The 14,555-nt window shown below is 40.0% G+C and overlaps 1 long non-coding RNA gene across 1 annotated transcript; it reads left to right on the plus strand.

Moving 5' to 3' along the window:
* The first annotated feature begins 1,914 nt into the window (after nt 1-1,914).
* On the plus strand, nt 1,915-14,332 carry LOC143159069 (uncharacterized). The gene is made up of 3 exons (XR_012995102.1): nt 1,915-2,109; nt 11,322-11,503; nt 14,082-14,332. It is a non-coding gene; the product is annotated as an uncharacterized LOC143159069 (long non-coding RNA).
* The last annotated feature ends 223 nt before the right edge of the window (nt 14,333-14,555 follow it).

The following is a 14,555-nucleotide window of genomic DNA, read 5'->3' on the forward strand; positions in this document are numbered from 1 at the left end:
TGTCAGCTTCTGGCACCTTTGAAGATAGCTGTCCTTAACCCTTCCTTACCCACCATACAGACCTTCGCACAATCAAGGCCTGAGTGATTTTCAGTGTTTCTCTTTGGGTCGCACTGACATGGTCATATTTGCTTGTAGTGAGTCTTTCTGAAAGAGCACCTACTTCTCCCCTTGTTACTTCTGTTCAGTTGTGATAGTTTCGGCTGCAGATAATTTTTTCATACTTCTTTTTCAGCTGCTCATATATTATTTTTTTTAAAATCCTTTTTCTAGGCTGAAATTTTCCAGCTGCTTTCGAGTCCAGAGGGTAAATATTGGAACATTTGAGTAAAATCCCTTTAACCACTTTTACATCATTGACAAAGTCTGCTGAAGCCAATGGAAAGATGCCCGCTGACTTCAATATTCTTTGGATCACACACTTGCTGTGTGAAATAGAGGTTCTTTTCCTTTTGCTGTTTAAACTCAGATATTCTTCACCATCATGGCCTATAAATTATCCAGGAGGATTTTTTTGCTAGCATGGAATTTATAATCACCACAGGCAGGAGCTTTTCCCAATAGTGATACTTCTGGACGTACCTTACTTTCTTGCTCTTTAGCACCAATGTCATTTATACATCTATATATGTCTTATATATCTTATACATTTAAGAACTTACATAGGGAATCTAAAGATGCATGATTCTGTCAGACAGGCACCACCTTTGCTGTGAAACAAAGAACACTATCTTGCAATCAGTGGTTCATATATAATATGACTATAAAATTTTGGTCAACTGATAGGTCATGCAGAACGACCTTATATCAATGGGCATCTCAATTGCTGCAATAGTTGCAGGAATGGGAGAAGTTAGGGCTACAAAGAGAAGAGGTCTTGGGGTGGTTGTGCATGATTCTTCAGCCACGAGCACAGTAAAGACCTTGGAAGGAAAGTATATGTTGGTAGCTACTAAAATATACAGGTGAAGACAAAGGACATGAGGAAATTCAGAGAGTTAGCCTGAGATACCATGCACAAGTAAAGGCTGGTAAAAGTTTTGCAGCAAGTATTTCATTCAGTGCAAAAATGGTGCATTGGCCCAGTAAATAGTCTTGAATTTGAGTTGAATTCTCTGAGTAGTTCTGATGCTTTAAAAGTACATATATATTTGGAAGACTAGATAAATCAAAGAGGAAGAGAAGGAAGAAGCAGGGGATTTACATTCCGATCCACGCTTTGCCTTAGCAGAATGGATTCAAACTTGTGTCACCAGAGGGTAGATTTTTCTTCCATAAATTCCCCTTCTTAGGACAATTCAGTAAATCTGGCAGGATACTGGTAAAGAGCAAATGCGAATTATTGTATAGTCTAGGGGTTGACACACCCCAAGGAGAGCTCTAGCCCATAATCCAGAAAAATATCTCATAATTTAATGCTAAATGGAAGTCTGTCACTAGAGAACGCTTTCTAGTGCCATCAGAGAGATTCTTCCAAGCTGTGAAGTCCATCATACAAAAGGTCGATCTCCTGGCTTTGGGACGGGGAAGTACCCGTTCAGGCTGTTTGAGGACCACTCATCATCTTGCTTCTGTTTCTTAACTATGCCAAAGAGGCAATTGAAACTTTTTCTTTCAGACTGAGCTGAAAATGTAAGGTAAAAGCTTTCCTGTCTTACACGAAAAAAAAAAAAAGAAACTCTCATTTGAATCTTACACATTTTTTAAAATTATTTTTGGTCAGTCTAATTACTATTTGTCATTGTTCTAAAGAGCAAGGTTATGGTAAGGGCTTTCCCACAGACATGGAAATTTAACAGGTCACCTGTTAAAATGCTAAACAGGTGCCTGTTAAAAATGCAGTGCTGCATTTTAAAAAAGTCAGGCACACTGTCTGAAATACAAGGCTGAGACTCACAGAGTCATAAAGAACAGTGTAGGTCATCTTCTCTAACCTCCCTGCTCACAGCAGGCTGATTTGTTGGGGTCTGTCTCAGGCTTTCACCTTGCAACACAGAAGCTTCATTAAGCCCAGTCATGTCCAGAACTGCATTGGACTAATAGGAAGGAAAGCTGTAATTAAAAGACAGATTTATTTAGATGAGGGTGAAGAATTACTGAATGCACAAGGTAAGTGGAAAACTGCAGGATTTTTATTCTGTAATTTGTTGCATTTCTTTCATTCAAACTATGCTAGATCACACGCATAGCTGTTGTGGAAGAAGAAAAGGGAAGTATTTCCCATATTGATTGATTCATGCTCAGAGTACTCAGATGCTTTCAGCTACCTGCCAATGTAGTCATGAGAGTGTTTGTGGCACACCAACTGGAGTTATCTTAGGCATTGTAGTAAGGGTTCCTAATGACAAGCTGCAAAATGTTTGTATCTCCTGAGCCAACCCACATCCAGTTTGCTGGGAAATTTCTTGATTCACCTGCTGAGTAGAACAAAAGTAGTAGAAAAAAACATTAAAAAAATGTGAACAAGCCATTTGATAGGAAGCATTTTTTTTTCTTTTTATGCTGCTTTTCAAACCAGAGAGAAAAGATGAGATAACTTCTTTTAGAAACACTTTCTCACAATCAGATTTCGTTTCAAGAGTTAAGACCCCAATAGGAAAATAATGGTAACAAAAAGACAAGATAAAGAAGTGAAAGACCCTGAAAGCAAAGGAATAAAAAGTGCTAGTATATATTCTCGTAAGCAGGTGTTAGGTGGAGATAAGAGGAGAAGAGAGGAATAAAATTGAAATAAAAAAGTCCCTGCTCCTGTGATTGTAAGTGGTCAAGAGATTAGACAATATGTAGATCATTTTCAGTCTGTCATATCTGAAATACTACAGGTGGAGGGAATTTCGGGGCGGGGGGAGACCAAAATGTTAGCTTTGCAGGTTGTGGAGGCCTTGTTTTATTTCAGACATTAGAGTGTTTCTGCCAGATGTTGAGCCTGTCTGAGGTCTCCGTAGGACAGAAGAGTGAAGGTGTCCCTTCAGCGGGTGTATCTGCACTGCAGCCAGAACCTCAATGGAGCTATGCTGATTTAGAACAGCTGAGGATCTGGCCTTCTGCTGTGAATGATTCGTCCTAACTGAAAGCTTTTCCCAAAATATGAGATAAGACTAAGACTGAAAAAGAGTGAGAAGAAAGGCAGGAAGTATCCCAGTTTGTGAGGAAGGGAAACCCATGGTCCCTAGACTGTATGTTTACCAGAAAAAGGTGTTAGGTGTGTTTTGCACAGCTTGGGAGCTTAAGTGTTTGTTATCTCTGTCAATTGCCCACGGGTTAACTACAACACCAAGGGCTCACTGTGCTCCTGTCAGCTAGAATGCATTACAATAGTTAAAAGATGGAGAAGTATCTGAGCTTGCACTTGCATTTAATTAGCTGGCCTGGAAACAGGGGTGTGAAACAGAGAGTTGCTCTAGGGCGTGCAAGGAGAAGTGCTTGAAACCTGGGTAGGTATCCAATTCTTGCTCTTAGTTTTGAGACTTTTTTTCCATGGCTGATTAAAATAAAACAGCTCATTTAGGAAATTCAAACATTTATGTAGTTCTTTACTATGGAGCACTGAATGCAGCTCTGTAGTAGGCAGGTCCTATTAGTTTCATTCCTTCAGATCAGCTTTAATTGACACTGATGATGTTGAACAACCGTTTCTCTGAGAAAAACCTTAGTTTAGTTGTTATCTCTTCTATAACACAGTTATCTCTTATCTTTCATCTTGCAGAAGTTATGCAATTAGAAGAGGAATATAGCTTATTCAGAGCTATAAGCACGTAGGTTACTGTTAAAATGAAATGAATTTAAAATACCACAGCTCCCCCCCACCTGATCCAAAATCCGCTTCCAATAGGACCCTTTTCATGGACTTGGTTGGAAACTGGGGAATTCCCTCAAACTTAATATTCTTTCAACATTTAGGAACAATTGCCTTGTAGGGGACTTCTGGGTAACTGAGCTGTTTTCAGCTTTTCTGGAGAAACTGAAATATAAAATTCCTTTCCACCCTTTCAAGCTCAATGTCAAAAGCAAGAGGTTTTGTTTCCCAGTGTGTCCAGGTTATTTACACTGCTCTGATGGTTCAAAACCTTCTTTTCACTTGCACCCTAGCTTATTCCTGGCCAGGTTATTCATCAGCCCCCAAAATTGTTTGAACCATGCCAAAACAGAACAAAACAAAAAAATCCACCACCCCAAAGAAAAAAACCTCCCGTTCTATATTTGACGCTTGAACATATTTGAAGCAGTGGCAGCTTTCCCACTGATTTCACTGGATGCAAGATCAAATACTGGGGACTTCGCTAGGGCTGAGGATCTTGCCAGAGTCAACAAATCACTTCTTCAGGCTCATCAATGAAACATAACTCCAAATTTACACCACACACACCTAAGGGCTGGCTCTTCTTCCTCAGCCTAGGTAATATTATTGTTGGGTTTAATGAGCTGGAAGCGTGTCGTTTGGAGGAAAACCACTCTGTTCTGGAACTGATGTCTTTGCTGCTCACTAAAAGCCCAGGTTTACTGCTTATGAGGCTTCAGACCTGTCTTAATCAAATGGTAATACAAGTAATGTGATATTCCAAGGTTATTTTTTGTCTTTGCACAACTGAAACTGTGTAGGTTGGGTAACAACTGGTGAATTAAACTCTGTATTAAATAACTTATTTTTACATCTGCAGGTAGCCAAATAGAAATTCTTTGTTATTCTCTCTCAGAAATCATTTAAACAGCTTAAAACAGTTTTTAAAAAGCCCTTACAATGGAACTTTTGTTTGATCACGTTCAACCTTGCTGCGGTTGTAGCTTTAAGCATACATGACTCAGACAGAAAAGACTTTTTAAGTAATTTATGCCTCCCTCCCTACTCAGTGTGTGTTAATCAGGTTGCCACCCACTTTTTTTGGTAAATGATTTACAGCCCTAGTGCTTGTAATCACCTGCAGAATGTGAGTCACGGAGAACATTTTTGAACCCTAAACCTCTGCAGGCGTGCAAAGGAACTGGGCACCTCCTGCTCCTGCTGAGGTCTCAGCAGCCTCGTAGTTTTGCACAGATTCGTGCTCTAATTACATCTCACAGCAGGTGTTTTCTAAATCATTCTTCTCAGGTGAGGCAAACTATTTCTACAGGAAAATATTAACCAGAAGGCATGCTCAAATTTTCAGGGAACAGGCAGTCCTTCTCACCTTGAATGTGTCCCTCAGTAGCTTTAGCAAAGCACAGACTTTATTAACCTTATCCTTTACAAAAAAATAAGAAGTAAATAATGATCTTGATGTTAAATCCTCTTGGACCAACCTAACAGCAAATTGCAGATCTGGGATTGCATTTTATACTTTAGCTTACAGGTGTACTCTGCTGTAATATTATTAGAAGCAGTGACTTGTCCCTCCCACCTGCACTCCCCAGCTCCCAATGCTCTCAGCTGTCAGACGTGAAGTTCTTTGATTTTAGAGTTTCCTAGCGCTGGGAGCACTTCTTCTTGGGGCATGTTAAAAGAACAACAAAACCAGAGCATTTTCTGAAAAGGTCAGCCCAGCAGCATCCTTGCAGGATTCTACGGGTTTTCTCTTCTGCACCCACCTCTGCAGGAAAGGGTTTTTGCCTTGTTTTTTAATTTTTCCTATTTGTTGGAGCAAATGTCTCCACACAGACAAAAATGCTAATATGACCCACCCAAACACTAAAGAATTGAACAGCGTGGGAGGTTTTCATTACGGAGAGATGGCAGCCTGTTCAGTACGATGTCGTAGTCACTGTTGTAAAGGCTTTTAAAAATTTTAATCCTTGCTACTTCAACATGAAGTGGCAAGGACAATTTCAACTTAAAGATATTCCTTCCTCTTTTCCCTTTAGCAAGAGAAAAATCTGTCTGACACTCTTTTAAAATTATATTAAAGATCTTAATAGCCATTTTTATAAGAAAAAAAAAGATGTTAGTTGAGATGTGCTAGAGGGTTTGTGGCTGTTAAGGTCTGAAGCAGATTCTTTGCAGAAAATACAAACAAAATACACAAAAGGTAAGTGAAAGATTGAAAATTAAGCTTATTGCTCAGGTTTCAACCTCTTGCATCCCTGCTTAAGATTGATTTTCACAGCACATGGCCTTATAGTTGACGCTAGTATACACCAAATGTGGGGTTGTTTTAACATTACTCTGAGCAGTCAAGTGCTTATGGCCGTAAGGCAGCAAAACACACATTCTGGAGCAGCTAAACTGAAGTCTATTAATTTAGTTAGTTATTTTAAAAAAATTATATTGAAGGAGAGAAATAGGAAGGACAAGGGATGAGGTGGTAAACAGGTAATGGCATGTGGGAACTAGGGCAGTAATGTGAATCTCGCCTTCCAGGCAGATCAGGACTTAGCTGAAACCAGCAACAATGTCAGGATCATTTTAGTCCTCTCTGGCGCTTCCCTGAGAAGCCCTCAAAATCAGATAGCAGAGATCTGCATTGTCCCAGTGCCTTCCCAAATCCCTCACCCCTCTCCTTTGTCCTTTGGTGCTTGGTGTGAAAACCTCCATACTGGGTGAAAGTGTAAGCTATTGTTCAATTGTTTTGTTGCATCTCTATGCTTTATTTCTACCACCCACTGTTTTGATCTACACCCCTGCTAGTTATGAGACGCACTCCTAAATCAGCTTTTCCTTTGATCTCGCCAAAGCTTTTTGCCTATTTCCATTTGTCTAGCTGTAATTTTGAGCAGTTGTGTAGGTTTTGTACACTCCCACACAGTTGTAAAGAACTATCTACAATAACACTGAGCTCAGTTCTTGTTATGGTGTCCAGCTGAGGGCGTAACCAGTGCAGAGAGTGTAGTCAGAATACGAAGGCCTTTGTGCTCTTCCAGTTTTAAAACAGCTCCAAACTGCTCCCTTCCAAGCACTCAGGGCTCATGGAAACAGGAGTACTCTGGCTACAAACCAGGCACTGAGCTGGGATGGGACCAAGTAATGTCCTGACATGACTGATTTTTAACATGATATGATTCCTTTGAGACATGGGAGATTTCCAAATGGCCTCTTAAACAACTTTTAAATTGATTCTCTGCTTTTGGGCAATATGGTCCAGGCACTGCCTCCTAACGGTAAAAAGGTGGTATTCAGCAAGGGCCATGACAAGTGTTAAGTGTTTTCTGCTAGATTAGACTTCCCCGAGCCTCAGAGCTGAGAAGCTAATTCTGAGACCAGGTGTGGCAAAAAACAAGAAGAGAATTTTTCAGTAAGTGAATTACACTTTTAATATGCTGTTCTCTGCTGGTGGCTCTGTGGATAAAATAATTTTCTACCACATAGAACTGCTGCCTACTATCACGCCCAGAAGCATGGGTAGAGTTCATTAAAAAAGATATTAAAAGACTGCTGTTAAGGATGCCAAATCAAGCAGTTAAAAAGTAAGAAATGCCAGCAATAAGACTGGCTCACCAACAGCTTTCCTGAGCATAACGATGTAGCCTTTAATGATATGATGATAATCCCACCCCCCACTTTTTTTTTTCTTTTTACTTGATGGGTGCCTCATTCAGCTTTGCTCATCCTGATCCAACTCTCATTGAAATATTTGAAATGGTCCCACTTCTTTAAATGTTGCAGGAGTCCTTAAATGATATGTTTGTTTGAATTTTAATTTTTGTTTCACTATAAAAAGTGAAACAAAAAGAAGTGAAAGCCCCTTCCCACAATTCCCCAGCATTGCTAAGTGAACATTGCATTTAATACTGATTTCCTGATCAACTTTTCCATAGCTTTTGTCATAATATCTGAATGCTCAGCCCATATTAGTGAGCTGAAAAATGTCTGACTAGCTCTTCCAATCACATTAAAGACCGATCATAATTCATATGCACAAGCAGGAAGAATTAAAATTTCATTCATTTTCATTTCCTAACTTCCGAGTACTTGGCTTGGCAACCTTAACTTATTTTTAACATAATGGAATGTTCTTGGCTTTAAAAAAAAAAAGCAAACCCAAATTATATTATGGGCCATTTTCATGGCATCTCTTCTGCTGCTGGATGATTGCCTCACCAAATTGTTAGTCCTTTCTTCAGGCCCCAGCGCTGCTAACATTTGAAGGGGGAAGAAAATAGCTAAGGAATCTACATTTAGGAACAGCTCCCACTTCCCCCTGACATACTTAGTTCCATATTCCTAATTTACGAGGCTGCCTGCCCTGCTACCAGCTATTGGTTCCCAACTAGTGCAACAGTCATTCTTTAAAAGGAGGCAGATTCCTGACAAATTAAATACTTTTAAAATCTGACTACAACAAAATAAGAAATCAGAGGAAATAAAGACTAGTAGCCAACAGTCTACTGTTTAGCATTTTATCCCTTGTTGTAACTGTTCCTGTGGCATGGCAGCTAATATATAAACTCTAAACTGCAATGTTATAATGTGTTACCAGTTACCTGGTAAATACACAAATTGTTTATGTTTTATTTTCATGGTTTATTACAGTACCCATACCACTTATTTCCTACAGCATATATTTTACATATAACTTCCAAATACCCTATCTGAATCTGAAAATATATGTTCAATTTAAGGTACTTCCTAATTTCAAAACTCATTCACAAAGCCCCCTTTGCAATCAATCCCACAAAAAAAAAAGCCTCCACATTTTCATAGGTATTGTATGAAGGTGGATGTGTAGTAAATTTATTAGCAGGTTGTCTTACATCATATCCTTCCATACGATGTTATAAATTGAAAAATATGATAATGAGGAATATGCAATAAGGATTAATAACAGTACTGATGGATGCATAATTCTCAGGGAAACAGCTTTCACCTACTTTCATAGAAAACATCCTCGTGGTGTCGTCACCTGCTTTCCAGCACAGAACAAATAGACTGTGCTGTAAACTTGAAACATCTAAATGCAAATGCCTCAAGCACAACTAGGGGTTCAGTGATTTCCAAACTATTTATCACTGTTGAATTCAGTACAAGTGGAATTTATTGCCTCCAGGCCTTCAACTGGCCAAACAGTGAATAAATTAAAAAAAGAAAATCTGCTGAATATGCATCTTTGCACAAGTTACTTCTTGTGCATTAATTCTGTGAGCAAAGTGTTCTCTTTAAAAGCCTTGCAGTGGGCCAACCATTTGTTGCAGCTTCTTCTATTTTTCTTCCTTTTTCACATGTGTTACCTGACATTTTTCTCCATCCTTTTATCAGCCAAACTAGTTTATATAGGAAACAGTGTCCACTCACTTTCCATCTTTTTTTAATATTCTAGGTGGGAATTTTTTTACATAATTATAAGTGAGGTTTTTTACAGTCAGGCCCCTAACCTTTCTTATTTCCGATTAAACTATTCTCTTGTAAATGTCCCGTTTTCCTTCCCCTTAGCTTTGTTATTACTTCTGTCACAACAACGTCTGTAGTTCCTAGACAAGACTGGGAATCCATCATATTATTTTCTCTCTAAATACCTGATAAGAGGCAGGATCTTTTCAAAGTGTTATAATCTGTATGGACAAGATAGGCAGAAGATGGCAAAAAACATTATTGTCATCATCTTTGTTTTATAGATGAAGAATGGAAGACACAAAAGAGGTCTGGGTATTTAGGTGCTAAAATACATATTTAAACATCTTTAAATGTCAGCCTGTGGAGGAGCTGCAAAATGAGAGAATGGCTGGTGAGAAGCACTCCATAGCTTTAGCCACAAAACATTTAAAATCTGAGAACAATATCCACCCTCCCTTTTTCATGCATGATATGGCAGGAGGATCCTTTCTTTTTTCTCCTGCTGTCCGTAGATGATGTCGGAGGCAGGCAGGTCCCCCGTCCTTCCTTACTGCCTGCTGTGCGCCGGGTGGAGGGCAGACAGGTTGCACCATTTGCCACCCCCTCCCCAGACCCTGGGTCCCCGCTGCCCAGCAAGGGGTGCCTTAGCAACCTCCTCCCAGATGGGCACAAGACAGTAATATTTTTTTACCACAGCTTTTGTCACAATTGCACAGCTGAAATCCTAAGTATTGTTTTGTTGACACCCACTGTACAGCATATATAGCTCCTTATGCTGCCAGCTTTCTTCTTGTGCTCACCCATGTATTTAATTTCTTTCTTCATATGTTTCAAGGACATCTAGTTCCTTGGGAAAGACCTTTGGAAATATACTATAATTAGCTGCACTGTTTACAGGACAGTTGCATTGTCAGACCCAGTCACTGTTAGTTGAAAACACTCATAAGCATCAGTATCTATCATATTCTCTCCAGTCTCTCAGCTACTATTGTTTGTGTGTTGTTTTTCTTGGCTTTTTTTTAGTGCTGCACTAGCTTTCAGTTACTAGTATATATTCTTCTTTGTGTGTGTAGTAATACAAATATTTACTGTGAAGTATCATTGATATGATTCAGAAAGTATGCTTTATGAAGGCTCAGAGGGAAGGTTTTCAATGTTTTAGCATATTCCGCGTAGTTTTTAACTTCATCAACAATAAGAGAGTAACCCAGTGTATTTTATATGTATATTAAGGCTGAGTAAAGCTGACCTATTCATTACCAAGTCCATGCAAGTGTATTTTGAATACAGACTCAAAACGTCCTTGAGTTTTCCAGTTGAAGAATATGTCTGCAAGTTAATTGGTCTCCAGTTACATCCATGTTGTCGTGGTTGTAGCTCCACATATGACTCCAGGATCCCCAGTCAGTCGTACGTCTTCAGATGATTCATGTTCTGACTAGTTTGGAGAGAACCAGCTGGTTTTCCAAGGAGAAAAACACAGCAGCAGTGTGGTAGCTTGTGGTCCAACTTGATTCCTACAGGCAATATGGACACAGCTGGCTCTGGGTAATTTGGATTTCAGTCTAAATAAGTATGAAGCTACCAAAAGCTTTGTAGCTATACCCTCTGTGGCTATGTTCATCTATAAAATGGATATAACAATTATTTTTTCCTCACAACATTTCCCATCTTGCTTTTGAAAACTCCTCATTTCACACTGCATCTATAAATTAACTAGTGTAATGAGACCCTTATCTTGAGGGCATGGAAATAATTATGTTCACTGGAATCATCTTGCAATGATGCTGAAACTGGGGGGAAAAAGAAATAATAAATATATTTGGCTATAGGTAAGCAGCGTACAGAAACTGGTATTATGAATGACAAGCATAGCCTATCAAAATAGTTAACTTGCAAACGCACAGAAAAAAGTACATTATGTATTAAAAAAATGCTTGTACAATGGAAAGGTGAATTCCTGAGCGTTCAACTGACATGACTTTGCTGTAGAGAAGAGAAAGCGTAGGGTTTGTATATAAAATAAGAGAGACTGAGAGTCTGAAGCGAGGAGAAAAATACTCAGGACAGCTGTTCTCCGCAGGAAACAGTGGAGCCTAACTCTTCAGCTCTGTGGCCGTGCAGGAATGTGGGGTGCAAGTACCACACCTGGGAATGAACAGTTTTCACTGCAGAAAGGTGCTGCTCCCACCACTGGTTTCTCCTCCAAGAGCAACTGCGCTGCTGGCCCCGAACTCCAGTTTCTGTCTGGCTTGGTACACTGAGGTAAAAACCGTGGGAGGGTGGTGACGCATGTTTGTCTCAAAGGGCTCTTCAGCAAAGTTAATTTTTTTTCACTGAATATTTCCATACAATTGCACATTTTTCAAATTCATTTCATAGTAGGTGGGAATATTTTTGTGTAGCTAGTAACTCACCAGCCTTCTCCATCATCGCTTGAATTTCTGGCCCTTGGTGTAGTTTGGTTGGTCTTTGGTCTCTGCCGGTTGGTTTAAGCTACACAGACAGATGGTTGTCTTTAGGGTCTCCAAAATTAACACGTAGAAGATAGCCTGCAGACACCACCTTTGCTTTTTTCATGTAAGAATTGTGGGTCATGTTTCTGACTCCACGTATTACTAATATTGACTCAATATAACTCCTCAACGTAAAAAGTTTTCCATCCTTCTTTCCTTGATATTTCCTTAATTCTTTTGTATGAATTCCCTATTTATTTACTCTGAGCCAACCCAACTTCCAATTAAGATAATGGTATAATCAGTCACTTCAAACATACCAGGTTTCTGACCCACAGAATAATTTACAACACGAAGCCAATCCCCATTTCAGTGGTGCAGACTCCCTGACGACTGAGTTAGTCGTTAGTTAGTTAGTTTTGCAACAGAAGGAGAATTAGAATGGGTACGTTATCACACTCAGCTGTTTCTTCAGCTACGCAGGAATTGAACAGGAATAGTCTCCACAGAGCAGCCTACCAGCTGGGGCAGGGAGAGGTTGTGGGTGTTAGCCTGCTGGGGGCACCTGGGTTTCAGCAGGGCTCTGATATTCTCCCCACAAGGGACTAGGGCATTCCCTAGGGCAGGCCCCCGTTGTGCAACCTGCTGTGGTTGCATCCTTCGTAATGAAAGATCCACCTAACGTGGACCATTCTGGCAAAGGGCTTCAATGAATCTGCATTTTTGCAATGAAAAATGAATTGTCAGGAAATTCCTGTCTACTTCTAATGAGGCTGAATATCAAAAAGTGATTCCAGAGCAATGATTGCATGCTCAGTGGACACAAACACATCGAGTGATGTTTTTCAGTGTGGGAAAAAGTAGAGTCTTGCAAAAATTGTAATGCCATTGGTCTCTCTCACTCTCTCAACTGTCTTTCAGAACAGTATAACTTGAGAGTTCCTTGCTATGTGTGTACGTACAGCATGGTTGAAAGGGCAGGGCACTGAATGGCACTTTGCTGTTTTAAAATGCACAGTTCAATCTACGGCAAACCAGTATTTCTTTGGTGAATTGTGTAGAGTAAGCAGACTGTTTATGACAGCTCTATGAATAATAATGGTGATGTTATCATAGTGCTTTTGCTCCTGCTGGATATTATTATGCAAGGCTGTTCCACAGTAACTATTATTCAGTTGAAACTTACAGAGAAGCTCAAAGGTTGCAAGTTCAGTAGAGAAAAACTGTTTTCTCACTTTTCTTATTTATTTCTGTATTTACAACAATTCTTAGTTTAACATCTCATACAGGCTTAATCCTTTACCCTGTTTCTGTGGGGAAGGTGAGGATTCAGGAGAAAGATAGGCAGAGGTGTAAAAAGTCATCCCTCAGACAGCTTTTCCTTTCCTCTTCCCTCTCTCCTTCACCAGTCTCCACTCCTTCCAGCTACTTGCTGTTAATCCAGTGATCTCCCAACCTGGGCAACTATATATATGTTCCTATTTAGCATTTTCTCTGGGGAACCTGGCCTCCTTGTCTCCTCATCCTTGCTAGAAGCTGCTGGCAGCCCAGAAGGCCTAATAAGGCACAGGAGGAGGACAGAGAGATGAAGAAACCATAAGCAGGGAGAGATCACGAGCTCTGAATCTTCTTCTTTGCAGATTCTTACCCAGGAGCTGCCTCTATGTTGCATTACCCATTCCCAGAGTGATGACAGGCAAAATAAGAGATATTCAGTACATATCCATCTCCTTTGTTAGTTGGTAACTCCCACAGGCTATCACGGCTGCAGGGCTAAGATCAAGATCATTCAGAATCAGCCCACCCTTTGGGTGCCCTGGAAGTGCCTCTGGACGCCCTGCATGCTTCAGGGCTCTGAAGGCAAGCGTGGGAGCTTTCCGTGTATGAAGGTATTCAAAGGCAGCCAGTGGAGACAGCAGGGATGAGGTCGTGCTGTGGATCAGACAGTCATTAATGTCCTTAGCAAGGCAGACCTTTTCAATGCAGTGATTTTCTGCATGACTATATTAGTTAAAAGTAATCAGTCTTGAAAGTTATGATGCTGTCATGAACGATTTTTGTTCATATGTGGTGAAAGAGCTGTAGCGTCCAGGAGAATACATGAGGTATAGATTGGGTTACTGATTCAAAAAGAAATGTGTTCAATAGACTATACCATAAAGGATAGTAACTCTAGTATTTATTTTTTTTTCTTTTCACCAGTGTTAGTGCCTTTTGAAGCAATTGCAACCTACTGCTATTTTATCTGATCTTACCTGGGAAGCCATTCTGCTTTTGTCCAGTGTGCAAAAGGCAGTGGACAGGATGCCAGCTAATTGCCACTGCTGTTTTCAGCTGATGATCTTTCTCACTTTTGCCTACTTGTTCCCTCTGTGAATTCATTGTAGCTACTAAGCTGGAGGACAGGAAAATGCCCATCACAAGCCTTGGCTCGCAGGCTGACAAGAAAGAGGAAAGCAATGTCCCAGCGACCCCGACAACTTCTGTTATGTGCTGCAGCTCTGAGAGTGCTCCCACACTGCGCCTATCTCCTGGAAGGGTGTGTTTGAGAGCAATGATGTCAATACTATACCGTTCCCAATTTCCTAGGAGGGTGTATCTAATTTGCTATCTATATATGCTAGAAAAGATGAAGGCAAAATACAAAATTTAGAATAATGACAAATGAAGATTAAGCCTACTTCTTGCTTCTTCCTATTGTCATCTAGATATCTGCATGCATTTGCAGATTCATCCCTTTTTTTTCCTTTTTTTTCTTTTTTTTTTAATACTAGAGTTTATATCTAAGAGACTGGGGCTCTAGTCCTACAAATACTAATGCATATGTCCAACCTTAAGTATATGTAATATCATTACTTAGG

The sequence above is a fragment of the Aptenodytes patagonicus genome, chromosome 3, assembly GCF_965638725.1.
Source record: "Aptenodytes patagonicus chromosome 3, bAptPat1.pri.cur, whole genome shotgun sequence".
Lineage (NCBI taxonomy): Eukaryota > Metazoa > Chordata > Aves > Sphenisciformes > Spheniscidae > Aptenodytes > Aptenodytes patagonicus.